General features: G+C 41.6%; 1 long non-coding RNA gene across 1 annotated transcript; it reads right to left on the bottom strand.

Annotated features, from left to right (window-relative positions):
• Positions 1-651: 651 nt before the first annotated feature.
• On the bottom strand, positions 652-24,251 carry LOC106965559 (uncharacterized). Its single transcript, XR_008291382.1, has 6 exons — positions 23,994-24,251; positions 10,325-10,419; positions 5,125-5,216; positions 3,666-3,802; positions 2,446-2,546; positions 652-1,870 (listed from the first exon to the last, which is right to left on the bottom strand). It is a non-coding gene; the product is annotated as an uncharacterized LOC106965559 (long non-coding RNA).
• Between the last annotated feature and the right edge of the window lie 2,802 nt (positions 24,252-27,053).

Genomic DNA, 27,053 nt, shown 5'->3' with positions numbered 1-27,053 from the left:
TCTGTACATGAAAGATGATGCCTGCCCCAGGATTTTTGGGATTAGTAAAAAATGTAAGGAACCCAGAGAGTACTTCCTATCTAGGAGATGCTCGATGAAGGGGGCCTATGATTAGCTTTTCTTTCTGTAGCTTAAATAATCTTGCTAGCACTTGAGGTGTATGCCTGAAATCACTATTACAAATTTTATTATTCCCGATTTTTTTTTTAATGTGTGTTAATTGATTAGCTCAAGTGCAAAGTGGAGGCTGAATCCAGGTTTTCTGACTCCGTTTCACACTGCCCTATCTTCAAGACTCTAAATCTATCTGCTACCCCACCTAAGACCTCCAAACTGGTAAGCTCCAGAAGTGGAGAGCAAAACACCCAATTGTTTAATTGATACCACACTGGCAGGTCTGGTTTCTTGGAGAGGAAATTCCCCTTGTCAGCCTGTGCCTTTCCACAACGTGGTCTTAACCAAGGACACTATGTAGTTGACGCTTAAACTCCACAGATTTGAGCTGTATGTAGAATTTTTTAAAAAATTATATTGGAAAAATTTTTGGAGATTTGCAACGATTTGAGAAAACTCAAACAGCATAGCCTAGAAATACCAGAAAAAGAAAAAGATATTATTGTTAGCATGCAGTATATAATGCATATTATATACAAGTAAACTATGTTATGGGTAAGGCTTCCAGTCAACAGTAAGCTATAAATAAGTTTGGAGGAGTCAACAGTCTTATGGAGACTTTTCAATGCAGGCCCGTGGGCATCCTATCCCATTGTATTGGTATGTAATGCCACTGAGAATCAGACTAAGGATCAGATCGATTCTCTGAAATCCATAATTCTGTGTAATAAACTGGGTTCTACAGAGCTATTCCAAAAACTTGCCTCTCAGGTATTACAAAATGGAACACATCGTGTGGTATGTATTACATTTCTAAAAGCAACAAAAATCAGACAGTCTAATTTTCTCATGTATAGAATCATTAAAACTGAAGGCCAAACTCATAACCTATTTCTTTCTTTCCCTTGCAGAATGCCCTTATGTGAGTTCAGCTGACACTAATTCTCCAAATGACAGAAATTCACAAACTACCAACAGAAACCAGTCCCCATTGACTCAGTCCATGACAGTCCTGCCCTGCTTATGGATATTTCTCTTGTTGACACTTAACCATTTTAGCAATTTCTGGATAGAGAGGAGGAGGAGAGGATTTTGCTCTTTGCACTAACTGGTGATCTTGTAACACCACAAAATCTACAGAGTGCCAGCTATACTTAGGCCACTGGGTATACAAAGATGAAGAAAGCTATCTGGACAATCTACCCAGAAGTTAGATTTATAATTCTCAGTGATGGTGATAAGATAGGGATTGTGTACCAATTGCTAGCCTGGCATATGAAAAGACAAACTCTGCCTTTGGTGGCTAGGCCTCCGTAAGCTTTATCTCACTATCCTCTGGGAAGGCAGCAAAGGAGGAGGGTCTGTGTAACGTTGGTGTTCTTCAAGAACTACGCATTTATAATCCTGCCTGCTTTACATGTTACTACGGGTCCTTTCAGGCACTATCGTCTTTAGACATTTCAGTGAAGGTTTTCTTATTCACAGTTCAGCACAAGTACATGTTTTTTACATTTGATTTTTCTCTCCTTTCTTAAAGATCAATGGTTTTTAAACCAGCATTTATAAAATTCACTCTGTTCCCTCCTTATAAAAAAAAAATGATATTTAAACAAAGAATAGCACTCATTTTTCTCTATACCCTTACCCCGGTGTCACCTATAATGCAGTCTGTGGTTTCTGGAAGCTGTATGTTGTTTAGTGGTCAGAGCACAACATAGGGTATATATAAATTCTGAATCTGTTTCGCCACTGAAATCTGTAAAATAGAGGGAATTGTCACAAGTCAATTTTATTTATTTATTTTATGTAATCTCTATACCCAACATGGGGCTAGAACTCACAACCCCGAGGTCAAGAGCCGTGTGTTCCCCTGACTGAGCCAGCCAGGCACCCCACAAGTCAATTTGTTAAAAAGTATCATCCAACTATGTGGCCACGAAGGCCTGAATTTTTCAAAGTAAGTCTTTCAAACTTCCATGAGTCTTTCAAACTCATGAAAACTTCCATGAGTTGCCAAGAAGCCTTGGAAATCGATGTATTTGGCTCTTCAAAACCAAACAAATTTCATGGGGAAAAGATTGCCAATAAAAAACCCCTATCTGGGGCGCCCGAGTGGCTCAGTCTGTTAAGCGTCCGACTTTGGCTCAGGTCATTATCTAGCAGTTGGTGAATTCGAGCCCCGCATCAGGCTCTGCGCTGACACTCAGAGCCTGGAGCCTGCTTTGGATTCTGTGTCTCCCTCTCTCTCTGTCCCTCCCCCACTCATACTCTGTCTCTCTCTCTCTCTCAAAAATAAATAAACATCTAAAAAACATTAAAAAAAAAACCTACCTGGCATTGCTTAATGCTATTCCATTTATTAATTTTTGTATTGGTAATCGAACTGTTTACTTTTTTCTTTGGAATTATCATTTCTGTGGTCATTCTTGAAGCTGAAAATAGAGAAAAGGCAGATCTATCAGTTATTGTTTTGAATAATAAAAAAATCTGTTTGAAAGTGGAAAAATACGAGAATGTGCTTTTTAAACAGATTTTTAACATTCATTTTTATTCATCTCTGTGTTTTTTGGAGCCAGGTTGGTGAGATGTCCCTCTACAGACTGCCATTCCCAAGTAAAAAGCACAAACATTTTCCACTTTCAAAAAAAATAATTGCCAGTCTCCTACCAAAAGCCTTCTTTCCGTATTTTGGTAAATTGTATGAAGGTGAATATTTGTGTAAAATTTTTCTTTTTTTTCCTTGCCTCTCCTGGCCCCCTTTAAAGCTCCATGTCAAGGTGACATTCCAAAAGGTGAAATCTTAGCCTTTCCTAGATCTTTCATAGTTTGGTTTTGTCTTTCAAAGACATTGGCTGTCTTTTTACTCACATCAGCTAAAGATGTTTTCTCAGACCATCCTAAAAAAGAAAGAAAGAATAGAGGGGAAAATAGCTACAGAACTGAGCCCCGTCCAAGTCACCCCTGTTCAGGCCATTCTTTCTCTGTTTATAAGAGTTGAAGGCTGCCCGTACAATGCGGCAGAACGTAAGCTCTGTCCCACAGTCAGCCTCTGCTGCAAGTTTCTTACCATTGGCTTGTTCTGAGCAGAATAGAGCATCCTGTTAGAACCACCACTGTAAACCAAGTATAAAGGAAAACAAACGCCCTGTTTCTTATCCACCATGTGAGGTGCTCTGCTGTTTTCCACATTAGCAGATCCAAAAGGATTCTCCACTGACAGTGCTGTAGTTATTCCAGCTGCGGTATGCTAAGGCACCCTCTACGGTTTGTTTCACAAAGTTTAACGTTAGTGTCAAAACTAAGAGGTGAAAGTGACAAGCAATAAATCCATTAAAACAGCAGTGTTAATTTTCTCTGTGCCTTTCTCTTAAAACGCAGAAAACGTTAGTTGCAATTCAAAGCAAGGGGGAAGAGCCTACCCCCATACAGTATGGGGTGCTGACGAAATGTTTATTATTTTAAATCTGGATGGATGAGTCAAGTGGAACCGGGAAGAGAACATAGGTAAACCACATATTGAAACCCAGATGAACTCCGCGATTAAACCATACCCTGATTCTAAGGTCACTTCATGGTAATGCTGCCCCGTGGTTCTAGGGTTCAGAAGAAATTGCTTCCGTTCTCATTTCACTTCTGTGTAATTCTTTGTAACCAAATTGCTTGTGTTCCTGGTCTTTGATTCCTTCATCTGATAAAAAATAAATTAAAAAATTAGCACAATGACACAATACAATTTATGCACATGATAGCTAATACATTTTTTAACTTTTGATTTTGAAATAATTACAGATTTACAGGAAGTGGCAAAGAACGTACAGGGAGGTACTATGTACCTTCCCCCCACTTCCCCCAGTGGTAATATAGTACATTTGGAAACATTTTTGAGATATACGTGTCAGGCATTATACTGAGTGCTTTTTTTTTTTTTTTCTTGAAGTTTATTTATTCATTTTGTAAGTGAGAGGCAGAGAGAGAGGGAGAATCCCAAGCAGGCTTGGTGCCAGCATAAAGCCCAACTCAGGCCTCTATCTCACGAACCATGAGATCATGACCTGAGCTGAGATCAAGAGTCAGTTGCTTAACGAACTGAGCCACCCCGGCGCCCTGATGCTGAGTGTTTTTATGTACTTCCTGATTTAATCCTTAAAACAATCTAATGAAGTAGGTATTGATATTACCATTTTTAAAGTAATAGAAACCAAAGCTCAAAGAGGTTAGGTAATTTGTCAAAAGTCAGATCACAAATGGAGCTAGAATTCAAACATTGGAATCCCCATTCTAACAGCATTTTCTATATATCATCATGCTCATGACTTTTCCATCAAAACTGTTCCTCAGCCAATTTCTCTGGCATCAGGGAAGCCTCCGTCCTTTTCCGTGTACAGTCTTGCCAACTAGGCCATCACCATTCCCTGCTGGTTTAAGCACTGAAACTAAGATCACCTTTTCACTCTTTTCTCACATAACATCCTGACCAAAGTATTAACCACTTCACAACCATATTAGCAACTTTCTAACTAGGCTTTTTCAATTTACTCTGACCAAGGATGCAAAAATTTTCTTTCTAATATTTCGCAGCATCTTCCCAGTAACTAGACTTGTTGTGGCGATCAGTTTGCAATGTGTACAAATGTCTGATCACTGTGTTGTACACCTGAAACTGATATAATATTGTATATCAATTACCTTAATTTAAAAAACTATATAGGGGCGCCTGGGTGGCTCGGTCGGTTAAGCGTCCGACTTCGGCTCTGGTCATGATCTCGCTGCCCGTGAGTTCGAGCCCCGCATCGGGCTCTGTGCTGACCGCTCAGAGCCTGGAGCCTGTTTCGGATTCTGTGTCTCCCTCTCTCTGACCCTCCCTGTTCATGCTCTGTCTCTCCCTGTCTCAAATAAATAAAACGTTAAAAAAAATTAAAAAAAATATATATAGTCTTTATACCAAATGCCCTTTGCTTCATTAGCTACCATTTACCACCATTTAACTCTACTGTTTTAAGCCAAGTTAACCTGGGTTAAGACAGTCTTGAACTCAGGTGCCAAGTCATTTCTCCTTCGAACTATGTTCTTGTTTGTTTGTTTTTTGTTTGTTTTTGTTGTTGCTGTTGGGAAGAGAGGGGGAGAGAGAGAGATTAAATCTCTTTGTGACATTTCTTCGTTTTGATTTTTCCACTTATAAAAATACATGTATAAAAATCCAAAACAATAGAAAGAAAAAATGAGAATTGCCAAAAATCTCCCAATTCAGATATTACACTACAGAACATTAGTTTTTGTTTACTACTTTTTAAAAAAATTTTGTTAATGTTTATTTTTGAGAGAGAGAGAGAGAGAGAGAGACAGAGCATGAGTGGGGAGGGGCAGAGAGAAAGGGAGACACAGAATCTGAAGCAGGCTCCAGGTTCTGAGCTGTCAGCACAGAGCCCGATGCGGGGCCCAAACCCACGGACTGTGAGATCATGACCTGAGCCGAAGTTGGACACTCAACCAACTGAGCCACCCAGGTATCCCCTTTTACCTCCTTTTTTAAGCTTTCAAGATCCTACATAAAAAATTTTAAACACCTTTATCAAGGTATAAATTACATACTATAAAATTGACCCATGAAAGCGTACAGTTCAATTGTTTTGAGAATATTCATAGAGTTGTACTACCATCACCACATCTAGTTTGAGAACTTGCCACCCTCAAAAGAAACATACCCATTAATAGTCACTCTCTATTACTCCCCCCACCTACCCCGCCCTAAGAAAGCACTAATCTATTTCTGTCTGGATGGATTTACCTGTTCTGGACGTTCTATATAAATGGATTCATAAGATATGTGGTCTTTTGTGACTGGCTTCTTTCACTGAGCATAATGTTTTCAAGTTTCATCTATGTTGTAGCATATATCGGTATTCCATCCTTTTTTATGAATGAATAATATTATAGAGATATACAATTTTATTTGTCCACTCATTAGTTGATGGACATTGGGTTATTTCTACCTTTTAGCTATTATGAGTAATGCTGCTATAAACATTTATGTACAAGTTTTTGTGTAGATTTATGATTTCAGTTCATTTGGATATATACCTAGGATTGGAATTGCTGGATCACATGATAACTTTCTCTTTAGTATCTTGAATTGCCAACTGCTGTCCAAAGCAGCCACACCATTTTATATTCTCATCAGTAATGTTTGAGAGTTCCAATTTCTCCATGTTCTCCTACATATTATGTGCCTCTTCCAAAGTAAAACTGTCATTATTGATAAATGATGTGATCGTATATGTGGAAAATATAAGAATCCACAAATAAACTATTAAGAAGTAAATTTAGCAAAGTCACTGGGCACAAGGTCTATTCTACATGTGTCAGTGCCCAATAATTATATATAGAATTTAAAATTTTAGTACCATTTACAACAGCATTTAAAAAGTCAAATCTTAGGGACACCTGGGTGGCTCAGTCAGTTAAGTGTCCCTCACTTGATTTCGGTTCAGGTAATGATCTAAAGGTTGTGAGATCAGGCTGCATACCCAGCGCAGAACCTGCTTGGGATTCCCTCCTTCTCCCTCTGTCCCTCCCCAGCTCACGCAGGCTTGCTCTCTCTCTGTCAAAAAAAAAAAAGTCAGATCTTAGAAATGAAGCTAATGAAAGAGATGCAGGACTGTTACATACAAAACTAAAAAAACATTATTAAGGGAAATCTATTAAGTTATTAAGTAAAATGTAAGGCTACATTAAGGCCATGGATTAGAAAACTCAATTTTGTAAAGATGTCAATTGCATTAGATTCAATTCATTCCCAGTCAAAATCTGAGTAGTGTGTGTGTGAGTGTGTGTGTGTGTGTGTGCGTGTGTGTGTATCAACAGTCTGATTTATAATGTCTATGTGGAAATGCAAAGGGCCAAGATGAGAATAGCCAATAATTTTGAAGGATAACAATGAAAGGAGAGAAACCTCCTTTACTGTATATCCAGACGTATATTAAAGCTACAAAAATGAAGCATGTGTAGTGTTGGGTGGACATAACAAATAGACCAATAAAATAAAGAGTCCAAACACAGCCCCACGCATGTCTGGATGCCTGATTTACGACAGCAGCAGCAATGTCGAGTAGTAAGAGAAGGACAAAAGTAACACAGTGGGGTTGTAATGGAAAGCTGATGCAGAGTCAATGGGAGGGTCATGTGGGGGCAAAAAAAAATGAAGCTTGACCCCTACCTCACTATATACACAAAAACCAATTCCAGAGGGACTGAGATACAAATATGAAAGGTAAAACAATAAAGCTTGAAAAGATCTCGAAAAAGTATCTTTTTGGCCTTGGGATAGGGGATGATTACTTAAACAGGCCCAATCACATTGGCCATGAGAGAAAAAGATAAATTGGATTCTCTTAGAAGTTCTGTTATCCATTTAAAATAAAGGAGGGGGTGGGGGTGCCTGGGTGGCTCAGTTGGTTAAGCTTCCAACTCTTGATTTCTGCCCAGGTCATGATCTCACGGTTCACGAGTACCTTGTATTGGGCTCTTCACTGATGGTGCAGAGCCTGCCTTGTGACTCTCTCTCTCTCTCTCTCTGTCCCCACCCCTGCCCCTTCAGCACTATCTCCCTCAAAATAAATAAACTTAAGGGGCGCCTGGGTGGCGCAGTCGGTTAAGCGTCCGACTTCAGCCAGGTCACGATCTCGCGGTCCGTGAGTTCGAGCCCCGCGTCAGGCTCTGGGCTGATGGCTCGGAGCCTGGAGCCTGTTTCTGATTCTGTGTCTCCCTCTCTCTCTGCCCCTCCCCCGTTCATGCTCTGTCTCTCTCTGTCCCAAAAATAAATAAAAACGGTGAAAAATAAATAAATAAATAAACTAAAAAAAAAAAAAAGAAGTTCTCTTATCCAAAGACACTATTAGGAGAGGGAAAACACATGCTATAAAGTAGAAGATAGTATAAATACAAAGATATACAAAGAAAGTAAGATAAACAAAGATTTTCAAAGAACTACACAAATCAATAAGGAAAGGACAATCAATGGGAACATGGGCAATAGATATGGATATCATAAAAGAGTATATCCACATGGCTAAGAAACATATGAAAAAGCGCTTAATATAATTTTTTTGTCAGGGAAATATAAATTAAAACCACCCACCAGAATAATGAAAAGCTTGAAAGGTAATACCAAATATTGTTGAGGATGTGGAGTCTGTTAATTTTCTATTGATGCTTTAACAAACTACCGTAAATGCAGTGACTTAAAGCAATTCGAATTTATTATCTTACAGTTCTGTGGGTCTGAGGTCTGACACAAGTCTCACTGAGCTATATCAAGGTTTCATTTAACAGGGCTGCATTCCTTTCTAGAGGCTCTAGAGGCAAATTTGTTTCCTTGCCTTTTTTAGCTTCTGGAAACTTCCGTGTTTCTTGGCTCTTGTCCCTTTACCTTCACCTTCATAGCCAGCAACATTACTGTGCATTGACCATCCCTCCATGGTCACATCCCCTCTGACTCTCTTCTTCCTCTCTCTCCCACATTTAAGGACTCATGGGATGACATTGGGCCCACCTGTATAATCCAGGATAATCCCTCTGTGTCAAGATTTTTAATTTAATCACAACTGCAAAGTCCCTTTTGCCACGTAAGGTAACGTATTCACAGGTTCTGGGAAGTAGGATGTGGACCTCTTTGCAGGCGGAGCATTATTCTGTCTACCACATAGAGCAACACAACTTTCATATGATGCCCTTGGGAATGTAAATGAGTTCAACCACTTTAGAAAATATTTGGCAATATTTACTAAAGCCAAACACAGGCAGAACCTATGATCCAACAATTCCACTCCAAAAGGTAGGTACACATTATGCACACCATTATTTGTAAAAACTTCCAAACTAGAAAAAAAAATCCAAGTGTCCTTTAACATTCAGGATGGATACTTAAAATTGTGGTCTATTCATATTGTGGAATATTATATAGCAGCAAAAATAAATGAGCAACTGTCACATATTGCAAAATGAATGACTCTCACGGGTGTAGCATTAACTGATAGAAGCCAGATGCTGAAGAATACATTCTGTATGATTCCATCTGTTTGAAATTTAAAAACAGGCAAAACTAATCTTTGGTGTCAGAAGTCAGTTTAGAGGTTAATGGGGGGGGGTGTTGCGGGGGAGGGGATGGGTGGAGATGATAGAAAGAGGACTTGAGCAGGGCTTCTGGGAGTTAGAAGCCTTCCATCTCTTAACTTGAGTGAAGGTTGCGCATGTGTGAACTCTGCGATAATTTTTCATGCTGTATCTTATGATCTGAGCATTTTTTTTCTGATTGCATGTTTTACTTTTATTTTATAAAGTTTTATTAAGCATGCAAAGTGAATATACTTAACTAAATATATACTCAATATACTTAATATGTGTGAATATGCTTAACTAATATATTACTAAGTTGTACATTTCAAAATGGTTAAGATGATAAATTTAGGGGCTGCGGGTTGGCTCAGTAGAGCATACGACCCTTGATCTTGGGGTTGTAAGTTCGAGCCCCATGCTGGGTGTAGAGATTGCTTAGAAAAAAAAATCTTAAAAAAATAATTACTAAGGAAATAAATGGTCATCTTCCAGAAAATCTGTGTGACAAAATCTAATCCAGCACTCAAAGAATTTCAAACACTGAATTTTTCTTTATCATCTTTAGGGAGAAATGAAGGGGAGGAGAAGGGGCATGGGGAGGGGAATGGCAGGGAGAGGAGGAGGAGGAAGAGGGGGCAGAGGAGGAGGAGGAAATGTTTACCTAAGTCAATTTGATTATGTGGTAATTATTTTGCTTTATCAAGCAAAGCGTCCTTCTATGAGCAAGGTAAGCTTTGCCTCTCCCCAGGCAAATTAAAGAAGCCAGTATATACCCTTTGCTTTAGTCCCACCTATCTTTTCTCTCTCATCCTTCCATTTCTTCCCTCCCCTGTTAAGTCTTTGACCCTGCTTTCCTAGGCTGCAGTTTGTGATTCTCAGTCTCCTTCCTGCACCTCTGAGCCCCTGGTGCCTAAAGCACTGGTGAAAGTCCCCAGGCCTGAACTTGAGAGAACAGGACATCGGAAGCTAATCACGGGATGGTCCCTCCATCCCCACAGTGACTCGCACACATCCAGGCAGCGTGGTGGGCAGTAGGGCCCAGGCTCCAGGATCCTGGCTCTGCCACTCCACGTCTGTGGATTTTTAACAATTGCCTCACCTCCTCCTGATTTGGGTTCCGTGTCTGTGAAATGGCCATGATAAAACAAAAGTGCCGTTCTCATGGGCCGTTGTGAGGACTGGAGGAGTTAGTGCCTGTAAAATGCAGAGACAGTGGCTGGCAGATGGTAAGCACTCAGTAAGTAAACCTAACAGAGAACTTATTAAAGAATCATCCATTCTGAGCATCCAAAATTACTGACTAAGGAGTAACGTTAGTAGATCTAGCTGAATTCCAATAAACTTGGCCTCTGATTGCTTTCTATTTTCAGCTGTCACTGCTTCAGAGCCTGGAAACGACAGCCCCCCAAAGTAATGATACTTAGGATGGACTAAGATCCCCATGCTCACAGAGCTCTCATTTCTATCTTTCAGCTGTTTTAGAAATAAATAATGCATATATTAGGGATGTAATGGCCCTTAGCTTGAGCCTTGGTGCTTGGCCCAACTCTGCTATCTAACTTCAGCTTTGCTTTCAGCCTTTGGAAGGCCAAACAACCCAGTGATTCTGGAGCGACATTTCTAGAATCCCTGAGAGGCTGCTGCTCAATGATCAAGTACACGCACAGCTTCCCAAAGCATCCAATCAGTGTGACAGTGTCGATAATCGGAATAACTGTGGTATGGATGTGTTGTTATTATCTGAAGATACTCTTTCAAATATAATTAAGCATTCTAAATATAACTTGAAGGAAAATCTCCTTATGGACTTCCCACGTTCGAATTCTGACAATCAAAAGTGCTACATAAACTTATAATTGCCAGAGTAAATGCTGCAATATTCATTAATATTGTGAAATCTTTTCTCTAAAAGAAAGTGTTTTAAAAATAAATAAAGACAGTGTTTTAGAGAGTTTATTTTATTTAAAAAAATTTTTAATGTTTATTTTATTTTTGAGGGAGAGAGAGAGAGAGAGAGACAGAGTGAGAGCGGGGGAGGGGCAGAGAGAGAGGGAGACACAGAATCCGAAGTAAGCTCCAGGCTTCTGAGCTATCAGCACAGAGCCCAACGCAGAGCTGGAACCCACAAGCCGTGACATCATGACCTGAGCCAAAGTTGGACACTTAACCAACTGAGCCACCCAGGAGCCCCTAGAGAGTTAATTTTAGAAAGAACGTTATATATTTTGGAGCCAAAATTTTTTATAAAAATTTAATTACTAACATAAGGTAATAGAAGAATGATTATATCATGATTCCAATATTTTCAGAATTGTTTGTCTCGAATCTATCACTAATCAAAATAATCTGTAACAACTGCATTTGATTTAGGTTTTAAAAACTTCTCCTTAAGACCAGAGTCTTTTTTTTTTAATTTTTTTTTAACATTTATTTATTTTTGAGACAGAGAGAGACAGAGCATGAACGGGGGAGGGTCAGAGAGAGAGGGAGACACAGAATCCGAAACAGGCTCCAGGCTCTGAGCGGTCAGCACAGAGCCTGACGCGGGGCTTGAACTCAAGGACTGCGAGATTATGACCTGAGCTGAAGTCAGACGCTTAACCGACTGAGCCACCCAGGCGCCCCAAGCCCAGAGTCTTTAAAAAAAAAAAAGTTCTGTGTGAAAATCCCTTGTATCTTCTGAGAGTGATATAAAAATCATAATGTCAACTTTGCCACCTCATTTCCACAAGGAAAAAAAAAATTCCAAAACAACATACAATAACTTCATGACAAACTATCCTTGATCCAAACAGATACACTAAAATGTGTCAACAGTCGAAAAGAAGAATTAGAGAAAAACCAGGTATCCCAAATACATTTTGTTCCTTCTAATAAACTTAAAAATAGATGCTGTTAGAACATTTAGAAGAAAACAATTCTTTATAGATTTGAGCCCGTAGAAACTAAACATTAAAATATAAAGCTTGCCAAATGTTTGCTGCGGTGTGACAACCATTTTTTGGTAATTGAAAATATAATGTTTTTATGACATTTTCCTGGGTACACAGCTCCTTTGAGAAAAGTCAGGACTGAAAACTGAATTCTGTTCTGCCACGCATAAAAGATTGACGCCATGTGTTCAATGTGCTGGTGACAGTCTAGTCTCAGGAATATGCAATGAAATGACTACAACAGTTGTCACAGATGACAACATTGACTAATTTTGTTCCTACGCTAAAGTGTCAAACTTTAAAATATTGGTTACTAAAATATTGAAGGGTAAAATTATAATCTTAATTAAATTTTTGATAACATGTCACTGATTTTTATACTTCAGAGGTTTAATCTGTGATGGTGATATTCAGCTTCTGTTTCAGCTTTGAGTGAGTTTGGAGCTCTCCCCGCTTTGGCTGAATATGGTTTTTAAGATTGGGTTATTTGGTGTTTTGCCATGATATGTATTCAGTGTGGTGGCCAAATGTAGACAATGAAGAAATATGCATATTTCCATGCATGTAATTTGACTTGCCTACAGTTTCTTTTGATTTTTCCTCACTATGTCCCAAATCAATATGGGTTGATAAGGGACACTAGCCTGTAACAAGATGAAAATATTTTCTATATATATTTAAGAACTCTAAGAAATGAGTTCCCCTGAATTACAGTAAAAATTATTTTATCTTTTTAATGGGCAAAGGACTTGAATAGAACTTTCCCCCCAAAAGATACAAATGGCCAACAAGCACATGAAGAGATGCTCATTATCACTAAGTATTAGGGAAGTACAAGCCAAAACCTCATGATATATCACTTCATACCCGTTAGAATGGTTATTATTTGAAAAAAAGAAAAAGAAAAAAGAACAAGCATTGGCAAGGATGTGGAGAAACTGGAACCCTCGGGCGTTGTTGGCGAGAATTAAAATGGCGCAGCTGCTGTGGAAAAAAGTATGGTGGTTCAACAAATTCAACATAGAATTACCATACAATCCGGCAGTACCCAAAAGCATTGAAAGCAGAGACTCAAACAGATATTTGCACACCTATTTTCATAGTAGCATTACTCACAATAGCCAAAAAGTAGAAGCAGCCCAAGTGTCCCCTGATGGAGGAATAGACAAACAAAATGTGGTACACATACACACACACACCCTCATATCCTGGCCCCACACACAATCTGGGTGGCTCAGTCAGTTAAGCGTCTGACTTTGGTTCAGATCATGATCTCATGGTTCGTGGGTTCAAGCCCCACGTCGGGCTGTGTGCTGACAGCTCGGAGCCTGGAGCCTGCTTCTGGATTCTGTGTCTCCCTGTCTCTCTACCTCTCCCCTTCTTGTGCTCTCTCTTTGTCTCTCAAAAACAAACAAAAATGTTTCAAAAAATTAAAAAAAAAAAAAAAAGGAAGGACATTCTGACACAGGCTACAACATGATGAAACTTGAGGACACTGTTGGAGGTGAAATAAACCAATCACAGAAGAACAAACGCTGTACGATTCCACTTATATGAGGGACCTAGAAGCAGAGTCAGAAAATAGAATGGTGGTGCCAGGGCCTGGGGTGGGGGAGAGGGAAATGGGGAGTTAGTATTTCATGGTAGAGACTTTCCGTTCGGGAAGATGAGAAAGTTCTGGAGATGGATAGTAGTGATGGTTGCACAACAATGTGAATCTGCTTAATGCCAGTGAGTTACATACTTTAAAATGGTATATTTCATGTGACGTATATTGCACTGAAATAAAAAGTATTTTGTATTTAAAAATGTACATGTTATACATGCTTATTTGACTACAATGGGCAGGGCAAGGACAAATTTCTCCAGAAGTAGTAAAGGGGGAAAAGAATATTGATCAAGGTGCTTTGACTTTGCAGATAAAGCATTTTCCTAGTGCACCAGTAGGAAGTGGAAAGAGGCATTTCTTTGAAAGATCTAATGTCCTCCCCCCTCCGCCCCAGCCAGTGGGCCAGGGCCCAGAATTGGGAGCCAAGCTGGGACAAATACACTACTTTACGTGGTCCAGGATCAGGAGGTCTTGGGAGGATACACTCTAGAGCTTTCAAGTCCCAGGGTGAAAAGCTGGGCACATGCCAGGCTCCCATGGGCCTCGATTGGGTCAAGGGGAGAGCGAATTAAACCCAGAACTGGATGGGAAACGGCAAAATGAGAGGTAACAAGCCCGACCACATCTGTGGTATAGGTCGACGTATTACTTGACTTTTTTCATCATCCTAGAAATGCGGAAGATACCGCTGTCAATCCTTGGAAGGCAGCTGGGGTGCTGTGAGTAAAAAGGACCTCATCAAGCATTCAAATGGTTAGGCATGTCAGACAGGTTGTTTCTTATTACCTATAGTCCTATATTCGGATGCCATTCGTCTTAGTGATGGATAGAGTCGCTGATCATTGATCCAACTGGAAAAGCATGTGGAGCACCTAACAGCTGCTAGTGCATGACTGTTACATGTACTTAGCGTGGTTAGGGAGCAGGGCTGCCCTGGAGGCTGTATGGATCCCACCGCATGAAAGCGGAGCCTGGGAAAGGCCCAGTCTCCCCTGTTCCTGGTCTTCATCCCCTCGGCTTGTCACTGGAGTCTTCCTTCCCGACTTCCCTCTGGACGGATGACCCGATGGTTAGTGTCCATGGCTTTGTAAGTCACCTCTCCAGGATGCTGCATCTTGGCTCTATGCAGGGTTCCGGACCCAGGCTCTGATGAAACACCATATGCTAATCCAGACCAGCATGCCCGGGACCCCATTTACCCTTCCAGGACAGGATTTAGCATCACTTTTCTGGTCGATTAGCACGAGCGCTCACCTTTATCTCAATTTATTCTCAGGAAGTCCTGGCTTCAGATGGAGGCAGATGTCCAAGCACTCGGCTACTACGTAAGTGTCATTCACTCATTCAGAAAAATATTCAGTGCCTTCCGTATGCCTCGGTGATAGGGTCCTATAGGAAAAACGTGTTCAAGGAGCTCACAGTATAGGGACAATAAAGAGTAAAACAATTGTAATGAAGTACATTAAGCGCTTTGATGGAAGGTGGCAGAAGGTGGGCTGGGAACAGTCGGGGTGAATTCGAAGAGCCTGGGCCAACAAACTGCTTGCTCAGAGGTCACAAGTGAAGCAGGCCCCTGCAGCGGTGCTCTGGCTTATATATTAAAGAGCAGTCAATGAGGCAATGTGGTTGCCCCCATTTTACAGAGGAGGAAAGTGAAGCTGGGAGACCCTTCGTAAGTAGCCCGAGGTCTTGTTGGCTGTACTATCCAGGTCCTCGAGTACAACTGGCATTGGTCACTCCTCCAGGAGAGCACTGCCTGGTTCATAAGGGCAGTATCACGTCTTCCTGCCTCTCCCGACAAACAAGACGTGGAAAATAACCCACCCTTTGGATTCCCCCAAGATTACAAGCTCGGAGGTCAACGGAGAGCTGTAGCTATACCAAAGTTACACGGTTTCTTCAGAGTCACATATTTTAAAATTATTTTTAATGTTTTATTTAATTTTGAGAGAGAGAGACAGAGCAGGGGAGGGGCAGAGAGAGAGGGAGACACAGAATCCGAAGCAGGCTCCAGGCTCCGAGCTGTCAGCACAGAGCCCGACGCAGGGCTCGAACTCATGAACCGTGAGATCATGACCTGAGCCGGAGTCGGACACTTTAACGGACTGAGCCATCCGGGCGCCCCTAAAGGACATTTAATAACTATGCCTGCCTGAGTGCAGAACCGCCAAGTGCCCAATAAAAGAAGCCTTTTTCCTTGCCTTTTGCGGCTTACAAAACCCCTTTATAAACTATCTCACTTGTTAATCGAAACAGTCCTGTGAGATCAAAGGCCAGGTGATCTGCCAAGTTATGGAGGGCGGGCCTGAAGCTAATTAATTAATTTAAAAGAGGTGCTTTATTTTATTTTTTTAGTATAATTTCTTGTCAAATGAGGTACTTTATTTTAGAGTAGGCTTAAACATTATAAAGTAGGTACGCAGGCAACGCTGAAGAAACAAGGAACCTCGTAATGTTGAATTTTTAATAATTGTCATTTCTTTTTATTAAAGCTTTTTAAAATTTTTTTAGAGAGCGAGAGAGAGAGCACAAGCTAGAGAGAGGGGCCGAGGGAGAGAGAAATCTTATATAGTCTCCATGTTCAGCATGAAGCCTGACACGGGGCTCAATCTCCATGACCCTGGGATTATGACCTGAGCCAAAGTCAAAAGTCCAACGTTCAGCTGAGCCACTGAGGCACCCCAAATAATTGTCATTTCCAATTTTCAATCTCTATTTAAATAGTGCACATGGCCCCATTTACGCATATACTATTTTAGCGTGATTGCCACCAACGTGCTATCACATCTGCCTTAGTCCAGAGGACTCACACAAGAATGCGTGACCAACTTTTGGAGCATATTCACTTAAATTGTATTTGTTGACTAAAGAGATGTTTATTTCAGAACATAACAGATTCCAACAAGCATGAGATTGAGAAAATTATGTAACTGACATGCTTTAGTTGACCATGAATTCAAAATTTTTAGTGTTTATTTTTGAGAGAGAGAGAGAGAGAGAGAGAGAGACAGAGCACAAGCGGGAGAGGGGCAACGAGGGAGGGAGACACAGAATCTGAAGCAGGCTCCAGGCTCTGAGCTGTCAGCACAGAGCCCAACACAGGGCTCGAACTCACGAGCTGCGAGATCATGACCTGAGCTGAAGCCAGACGCCCAATCCAATGATCCATCCAGGTGCCCTAGATGACCATGAATTCAGTTGACCCCCTTGGGTTAGGTAGTTTAGCTGTCTGCTGAGCAAGTTGCATCATCCTTATAACAGTGGTTCTCAAACTGTAATTTGCTTGGGAATACATGAGAAGGCCTTTCAAAGCAGATTCCTGTACCCTACCTCAATTTAGCAGGTCTAGGGTCAGCCTGAGAATTCCCATTTCTGACGTAGCATCCTGATCAGTGCTGCTCTCCTAGACGCCTCACTTTGAAGGCCACTGACACACCTAAAGCTTGTGGGGAAGGCATGTGCTAATCTCACAAATTTGCATTAAATAACAATTGGTTCTTTCAGATTTTCAAATTTCCTCTTCTCAAATAGAATATGTATCACACAGCCATGAAAAAGTTTCAAAAGATCAAAGGGCTGCACCTTGAGAGAGATTTTCAAAACTTCGTGTATAAGAATGTATGATTGTTTCCATAGAAGACACCTTTGTATTGAAAGGAAAGGGGGCGACAAACCAAGGCCTGTGTTCTCAATCCCTGAAGACCCTGCTGAGAAGCCCGTGGACTGGCCGCAAGAGCAGGTCAGGGTCATGTGACCAGCTCCTTCTCCTTCCCTAACTGGCAGCCATGTTTACAGCAATCCACGAAGAACGCAAAGGAGATTAAAAAGACAGCAATGAAAAGACTGAATTACACTTCTCAAAAGCATCTATATCTTTGGGAATACTGGGGTGACATCGACGATATGGTTTTGTAGAACTCTCCATTTTTACAAAATTCAAGAACAATGATATTGCTCTTTTTGGTAAAGGTTCAAGGGCAAGACTCGCTGTACCTGAATTGAATCAATCATTTGTGGCGTATGTTCTTGAGTCAAGGGAGGAGAAAACTCCCTGGAAGGTCCCCAAGGTTGCTTGTCTTGCCTTTAATTAAAGGTTTTTGTTTTGTTTTGTTTTGTTTTGTTTTGTTTTGTTTTGTTTCCCTGGGAGTCCTATAAATTGGGGAATGGGGCTGGGCTATCTGCTGTTGAAACCAAATGAGCAACCTACCCTTCTGCCCGTATGTAATAAATGCAGAAAATATGAAATGTCGGGTTGAAAGGATAGCTGGGACCTAACTTCATCTCTGCTATCTATCAGCTGTGTGATCTTTTACTCACTTATTTAGAATACGTATCATTACCAAAAGCTCCTTATCTGCCAGGTACATATGTTATACAAAGGACTTTGTTTCTGTTGTAAAATAGGGATCATGCTAACCCACCTCCCTGTTGTGGGGGGGGGGGAGGAGAACCACACCCCCAGAACCCCTGGGGACTCTGGATCTATGAGGTGTCTTCTCTCTGTCTCCTCATGATGAGCCACCCCACCAGAGCCACTCCTGGCTGATGCGTTGTCCGGTGAGTGTGGCCTCCCTCGGTGTGACTTTCCAAACTTCTGTTTTGAGGGCCAGATGAAACGCGAAGAGAAGTGCCCGGCAGCCGCTTTCTCAGCTCTAAGATACCACACACGTGAGGCCACGGTAAAGAACCTCACGCACCTAGAGCACGCCATAGGCAGTGGTAGGCACGATACATACACCTGCTTGGTCCATCTTCACACGTGCTTCGTGCAATGAAGCAGCTTGGCATTATTTTTTGCAGTCCCCACAAAGCCCCTAACAAAGTGCCTTATGCTTAGCGGGAGCTCAGCTGTTTACTGAAGTCAACTCAGCACCCTCAAATCGAATGCTTTTAAGCAGTTATTGTCAAAAGGAATTTGCAACTGTTCTTAAGAAGTACCCAGTCGGGGCGCCTGGGTGGCTCAGTCAGTTGAGAGTCTGACTTCGGCTCAGGTCATGATCCCTCGGTCCGTGAGATGGAGCCCTGCGTGGGGCTCTGTGCTGACAGCTCGGAGCCTGGAGCCTGCTTCAGATTCTGTGCCTCCCTCTCTCTCTGCCCCTCCCCCGCTTATGCTCTGTCTCTCTCTGTCAAAAATAAACATTAAAAAAATTAAAAAAAAAAAAAGTCCCCAATCATTTTCTTTCCCTGCCCCCACCTCCCCCCATATCTGAAAACAGCAACAAAAATCTCTTGAGTTAAGCCTGGAACGGACATCTTTCATCTCATGCTGCCTCCACCTTTAGAGGTTCAATTACAATTTACCTCCACAGAAAAGAAGTAGAGGCACAACTGAAAAGAAAGATGTGGAAGGCTAATCCTTAAATTCCAGAAATCGTATCTTTTCAGTAAATTCTTTTGTGATCGTGGTCAACTCAGCTGATTGGAGAGTAGCTGTAATATGCCAGATTGCAAGTTTAATCCCTATACAGGCTCCACACTACGCAGTAGCCACAGATGCTTCCTTACCCCAAGCAGCTGTTGGCCACTGAAGGGGCTGGGCCAAACTTGAGCCTGCAACTGAGTAGACCGCTGTGAATGTTTGGGAAAAGGACCCAAGTTCCTTTTCCTGGTAGATCCACAGCACTCTTCATTCTCCTTTATTTAATAAGCTGATGAGGACGTGAGTATCTTCCACTAGCCAATAGGTTGACCAGCCTTGGAGATAGTGCAGCAAAGAGATAGAAAGCCCCTTCTGATGTGAACCTATGTGAGCACTGAAACCGGCTCAAGCGTGCCCAAAGTCCCCATTAACAAGGTATTTCCTGCTTCCTTAACTTCCCCAAACAAAAAAGTCCTAAGTGGATAATTATTATGGGCAACATTTCTGTACAGAGAAATCAGGGTGATAGAGTGGAGCGGGGACATAATTAACCTGGATATAACCATGTTTTCACATCTAATTTCCAGGTTACTGGAAATACAAGAGAGAAGGGCCGGTGTAACAGCATCTTGAGAAAACAGAATTCTAGAAAGTGGGCGATGAAATAGGACAGCAGGTCACTTCAACAAGTCAATGTCAAGATTCAGAGCAGCAGGGGCGCCTGGGTGGCTCAATCGGTCAAGCACCCGACTCTTGACTTCAGCCCAGGTCATGATCTCATCACAGTTTGTGAGTTCGAGCCCCACATTGGGCTCTGTGCTGGCAGAGCAGAACCAGTTTGGGATTCTGTCTCTCTCTCTCTCTGCCCCTCCCCTGCTTGTTTTCTCTCTCCCTCTCTCTCTCACTCAAAATAAATAAAAATTACCTTAAAAGAAAAAAGATTAAAAGTAGCAGAGGAGTACTGTTCCAGATTAAAAGACAAGGTTAATTTCTTTTTAAGCAACCAAATGGAAAGCGTAATCTCAAATAGAATTTGGTTTGAATAAGTCAGCTGTCAAAGACAATTTTGATGCGGTTGGGAAAATTTGAATATTGGCTGGGTATTTGTTGATGAGAGGGGAATTAGGTTTGGAGATAATACTGCTACAGTTATGTAGGAAAAATATCCTTATTTTTCAGAGGAACATTCTAAGTGTTCAAAGATGAAATGACATGTCTATAATAGAAAACTTTTCAGGAAAAGATGAAGCAAATATGTTGGATATTTACTGTTAAATCTAGTTATTGGATAGATGATACTACATTCTTCTCTGTACTTTTTTTATTTTGAAATTTTGAAATTTCCTTATTTGTAAACCGGCGATAACAATGAGGTTGCACGAAATTGAATATGCATGTGGACGTACTTCCTAAATGGGCAAGGCACCCGCATTTTGTTCCTTCTTGTTTACACGCCTGGCTTTTTAAAGACTTGAACCCCGGATTGCATGGCAGTTCATCATCTCTCAAAGTGATGTAGGTGCTTGTATTAATCCGGGTTCTCCAGAACCAGTAGGATGTATTGAGAGACAGAGACAGACATTGACAGAAAGAGGAAGATTTAAGGAATTGGTGATTGTGGAGGCTGGCAGCCTGGAGACCCAGGGAAGGGATAATGCTGCAGTCTGAGTTTGAAGGGAGTCTGCTGGTAGAATGCCCTCCTCTCCATGGAACCTGGGTCTTTGTTCTATTAAGACCTTCATCTGATTGAATGAGGCCCACCCACGTTTTGGAAGGCAATCTGCTTTACTCAGTCTAATGATTTAAACGTTAAATCTCACCTTTAAAAAAATTCCTTCACAGCAACATCTAGAATGTTTGACCAAATATCGGGGGACTCTGGCCTAACGAGGTTGACACATAAAATTAATCATCACAGTGTTTAAAAAATTTTTTTCTCTAATTTCTTTTTGAGAGATAGAGTGAGACAGAGTGCGAGCAGGGGAGGGGCAGAGAGAGAGGGAAACACAGAATCCGATGCAGGCTCCAGGTTCTGAGCTGTCAGCACAGAGCTGGATGCAGGGATCACGACCTGAGCCAAAGTCTGACACTTAACTGATTGAGCCACCCAAGTGCCCCAACCATTACAGTGTTTAATAAAGAAGTGATTAATGAGAGAGATATCTAGTGTTTTGCTCTGTAGAATTCTGTGCAATTACAGAAAAGCAATGTGTTGTTGGTGCCGTTCTGAGTCATTCGAAGTCACAGCTTTCCAACTAGCAAGAAATATTTAGGGTTTTTTAAAAAAAAATGCGTCCAAATATAATTGGTATCTTTCCTATAACTTCCTACGTAAAATTTACCCTCAACCAAAGTATAGTAAAGCCGCCATTTTCCACAACAGGAATGTAAGACCCATGAGAATCTAGGCCTTTCTATCCCTTTACTGCTGTAGCCTTGGTGAGTAGGGCAGTGCCTGGCCGAGGTAGGGCATTCAGGAAATATTCATGAATGAATCTGTGACGATGGAACTGAACAGATATCGAAAGTACAATTAGTGAAGCGTGATTGGGATATCGCATGCGTGTAGTCTATGATAAAATTTAGCATCAGTCCACATATGGAGAAGAAATTCCGATTCAGTTTAGTTTGACACATTTTACTCCTTGCCTGGACATTTGGAGATCAGGTTTATTGAAGTAGCAATTGTAATAAAATATGAAGACCATGTGCAAATGTAGTTTGTATGGAATCTTTTGTATAGATGGAATTACATACTGAACAGTGAAATGATTTAACTTTTTCTAGTGAGAATCCTCAGTGGAGCCAGCCTTCGGGCTTACGCGTGGGCAGCTGTCTGGGGAGCAGGATGGCCTTTCCCCGAATATCTCCTGAGTTATCTCAGGACATAAAATACCTGAAGTGCCTCAAACTGGGGTGTATTCCTTTGAATCTTGAGGGACTTTTAACTTCCAGTATTCTCCACCCACACAAATACCTCACAAAGGATCTGTTAAAGCTGTTCTTTTAGTGCTTTGCCGAAGATCGACTAAATCTATCAGTCAACTCATCAATTGGGAGATGTCCCATGTTTCTTTTCCTTGGTGAGGGCTTTTTCCAATTTTGACAATTGAGAAATACCCATAACCAGTTCTGCCCTGATAATTGTAGAGGAATCAAATCCCCTGAAAGCCATAGAGTTATTACTTAGGGTTTTCCGCTCCCCTCCCCCATACATGGAGTTAGATTTACATTAGAAATAATCTTATTGTTTCCACATTCATGAAAGGGAAGAGTAACAACTGTGGAATGCTGTTGGATCTTCCTGCTGACGTGGTCTTTGTGGTTGCTAGGGTACTCACCCATATGTTTATACACTTATATAAAAATGACCTAAGAAATGAGGAAGGAGCACAAATACTTCAGGGATTTGGTGATCATTTTCACAAGCCTACTAGATTCTTCTTTCATCCGTTCTTCCCAAGTCAAAACCACATATTTAACAGAAAATATGACCGCGAAAGGTCTACAGCAATTCACAGTCGTAATGTTGGATTCTGATAGAAGATTTGCTCAAATGATACAATTATATGAGAAAATGTAATTAAAAAAAAAAAAAGACCCAGACCTGTTGGAAGAGTTTAAGGCTCCCCAATTGTCTGTTACCGTCTGTTATGAATTTATCTACTTCCAAATACCTGTCATTGAAGTTATGATACACAAGAACTTGCATTTTGACTAGAAAAACTGTTTAGTTCTTTTTCTCAGTTACAATTTTACAATAGTATATTAGTTTTAAGGTCACTCAAGATACAAATGGATTATGAGTGATAAAGTCGTATTCTCTGAGAAAAAAATTTCCATGCCTTAATTCTATTTCTTTTGGTAACAGAGACATTGGAAATGAATGGATTGCAGTGAGTGCCTTATCTTTGATACAACCAGAAGCAGAATAATAAAGCGGTCTCTGGGGCAGCTCTTAACCACACATCTCCCAGGGCTGCAGTGGAAATTAAATGCAACAAAGTATCAAAGTTCCCAACAAAATGCCTGGCATATTTTAGACACTCTCCCAGTATTACTTTCCCTTGCTTATCCTGAGGGATTTTTACATTTGTATATGAAAGATTGGAAAAGGAAAATGATGAGATAGATGGGAATTTTTATGAATCAGGCACAATTCTATCACACTATCACAGTTTTCCTGTGTTTCTATTTTAAATCAGATCAAATCTGTTAAAATGTTTTGTGTGATAGGACTGAAAACATTTCCCTCCCTCTTCTTTTTTTCTTTTAATGTTTATTTTTGAGACACACACACACACACACACACACACACACACACACACAGAATGTGAGTGGGGGAGGGGCAGAGAGAGAGGGAGACACACATCAGAAGCAGGCTCCAGGCTCCAAGCTGTCAGCACAGAGCTTGACATGGGCCTTGAACTCCGGGGCTTCGAGATCATGACCTGTGAGCCAAAGCTGGACACTCAACCAGCTGAACCACTCAGGCGCCCCTTTTCCCTCCCTCTTCTAAGAAGGCCAACCCCTTCTAAGAAAGTACAAGTTCCTTGTAGTGTTAAGATTGTGTATGTATTGCTGCCCTTTTATTAAGATAAAGAACAGATTGCATGCTACATGTTCAAGGGCACATCTAGAAAGCAAATGTGCCTATACTCAGCATGACCAACGTTATTTGCTAGGCAAAAATACAACTGTTTCCTCCTCTTAACTGGTATTCAGCTGTTTTGAGAAATGATCTATTTGAGAAGTCTAATAAATCACAGGTTTATGTAGCCATCGTAAGTCAACCAGATTTTCTTTAAAAATATAAGACAATTTTAGAGCAAAGTACCAGAGTTCCTTGTTATATATTCATACTTACACAAAGCCACAGGTATTTGAGGAAATGTCTTGTGGTTCTCTTCCCACACCGTGGCTCTGGTTCTGATGGACATGGACGTGTAAGCTCTTAAAAACCCCCTCTGTGTTCCCTAACACTTCATTTCACTAAATAAAGGGTTGAAACCTTATTGGTGAACATGGTTTTGCCTCCTGTTATAGAGACACCGAGCTCTCAAGTGTCCTCTCCTTCACAAATGACCATTGTTCCTCGCTGACCAGCCCCCAGCCTCTGCATCCAGAATTCAGGCCCAACGATGTCAGAATTGTGCTTGTGGGTAGTTACCTAGGTAATTTCAAGATACCCATCTTCCAGAATGTTGCAAAATGCAAGTTGCTAATGTGAGATTCTCTCAAATAACAGATAAAAAAGATTAGGCGAGATGCCACTGTCTCAGTTTCTGTAAAATAAAACCTAGGCACTGTCGCAGATGAGAGACAGGCACCAACATGCTGTCATTTGGGACGGCAGAAACAAGCCATTTGTGTCATGCATAAAAGAATAGTGACTCTTGTCCCTTGAAAATGTGTGATACTGTTTGGCATTCTCAACTATCTTTGCTGCTTTGCCATCTGTATTAAATTTTTTCTTTGACCTATTGCCCTCGCTTACGCATCCTTGTCTCTTTTAAACCCGGTTGATAACGGTTGTTTGCACAATTGTATCAGTTTTTTCTGCTCCAATTACATTAATAACTGAAGGCTGCAGAAGTCCGCCAGGCTTGGGCACCAAGGACAATTAAGTTGTTGGCTGTCTCTTGTGCCTCATTTGCTCCCTTCCAGTGAGAACGTAAATGCTTGGCACTAAGTGTGCTCCAGGAAATTCCAGGCTTCTGTCGAAGACCATTAGGCTGCGCCATGGGTTGCCGTGAAGTCTCAAAGTCTAGGGCAAATAATATGAATAAGCAACATTACTGCCTCCCCATCTCTTATCAGAAAGTCAAACAAGGAAGCTCAGCATTGACAATGAGCCGTAAGTGGGCTGGAGGAACTGAAGGGGCTGCTGGAAATGAAGGGGGAAGTCACCGCAGCTTGTTTCCAGTCTCCTCCTGGCTCCTAGCAGATGGCAAGTTGAACACATGCAAAGGGAGAAGGGCTTCTGGGGCTGGGCCACCACTTCTTGAGACCCTAGATCCATAGCTCTTTCCAGGCTAGGGACTCTAAGAAATATACAAAGCTGGATACTCTCAGATGTGCCAGCCCCGTCTGGAGTATGGGCACGGAGGGACAGGAGGGTGGATTGCAAAGTGTCTGGGGTAGCTTGGACTCCACGCCTGTTGCAGCGAGTGTTTACCATGATACTGCGAGGAAGCGCCCTCTCCAATGATTGGACAGTGACGAGGGAGTTGAACCTAAGGTTCAAGTAGCAAGTGCAAGCAGCTTGCCCGAGGTTGCAGACTTAGCAAAAGTGGCAAGTAAGATTCTTAACAGAAAGTGCCTGATTATGAACCTTTAACACCTTTAATTGCGAGGAGCAAGACTAGGGGAGTGGAAAGAGCCGAAGACCTTAGATGGACAGAGTGCAGACGGCGCTCCAATTCCTCCGCCATCGTCTTGCCTTCGCCCCCCTCCCTTCCCCCCCCCCCCCCCCCCCCCCCCGTTTCCTTCATTCCTCTCTGGCAAGAACAGATCTTGAGCTACCCACTCGAGCCTTCTGGGCCTGTCATCACCAAAGCCTTGCTCTGATGTGGCCAAGCCACGTGCGTGCACTTTCTCTGTGGCCCCAATTCGGTGTTGCTTGTTCTGATTCGACTTCATAGAGACTGTCCCGTGGGTGACTCACGGTAATCCCCGGATTACTGTATAATACAACAGTGAGCTGGGCAGTTGTTTATCTAGCTCTGATCTTGTTCTTAAAAATGTAAGGAATTTCTCTTCTTTAACAAGTGCCATTTCATCTCAGACCACTTTAAAACAAAACAAAGGTTCTGGTGACAGCTTACAGACCAAGTGACTCCACCCTGTGGGCAGGAACGCTGTGGGGCCCTTATCTTCACCTTATAACTACCCTTGAACCACACCTGTCCCTTGTTCAAACCCAAGTAGGAGAGGCCTCGGGCAAGGAACAGAACTCCCTGTGCCCGGTTCAGATGGTTACCAAAGCAAGAAAAGGAAATGAATTCTGCCAACTCCCCACCTTGCCTGTGGGGATAAAAACTCAGGGTACCCATTTCCCACAAGCAAAGTACCAATTCTCTGCGTGAAAAGTTTCTAAACTCAGATAAGTGTATTAGGGAAAACAAGGGCTTTTTTTTTTTTTTATTTTAGTTTTTCGATATCGGATTTTATTTCCTTTTTTTCCCTTTCAATTTCATTTTGAAAGTTAAAGAAGTTATTCTCTTATTCGCCGCAGTTCAAGGAGTTGCAGGGCAACTTTGTTCCAGAGCTGGTAGCAGAGGTATCTGTTGAAATAGAACAGATACTGTTGGTTTTGCTGATTGATTCTGGTCCCTGGTAGCTCGTGTCTCTGGAGAGTGAATGAATGCTTGATACATCAGGACCTATTTATGTTTCATTGGTGTCATTCTACATGCTCTAAAGTACCTCTGTCTGAAGGTTTATCATTCAGCTGAGCAATATTTACTAAGCTCCTACTCCGTGTAAGCTCCAGGGCTCACTACTGAGGAGCAGACAAAAAATAAAGGTCATGATTCCTTTTTTTGTTTGTTTGCTTTTAAATGTATTTATTTAGTTTGAGAGAGAGCATATGTGCACACAGAAGGGGCAGAGAGAGAACCCCAAGCAGGCTCCACACTGTCAGCACAGAGCCCGATGCTGGGCTCGACCCCATGAACTGTGAGATCATGACCTGGGCCAAAATTAAGAGTCAGATACTTAACCAACCGAGCCACCCAGGTGCTCCTGTCAGGATTCCTTCTCTTTTTTAATTAAAAAATTTTTTTTTAACATTCATTTATTTTTGAGACAGAGTGTGAGCAGGGCAGGGGCAGAGAGAGAAAGACACAGAATCCGAAGCAGGCTCCAGGCTCTGAGCTGTCAGCACAGGGCCCGACGTGGGGCTCCGGGTCACCAACCACGAGAT

Source organism: Acinonyx jubatus, chromosome D3 (genome assembly GCF_027475565.1).
Source record: "Acinonyx jubatus isolate Ajub_Pintada_27869175 chromosome D3, VMU_Ajub_asm_v1.0, whole genome shotgun sequence".
Taxonomy (NCBI): Eukaryota; Metazoa; Chordata; class Mammalia; order Carnivora; family Felidae; genus Acinonyx; species Acinonyx jubatus.
The sequence above is the reverse complement of the archived record's forward strand: the minus strand, read 5'-3'. Positions and strand labels throughout refer to the sequence as shown.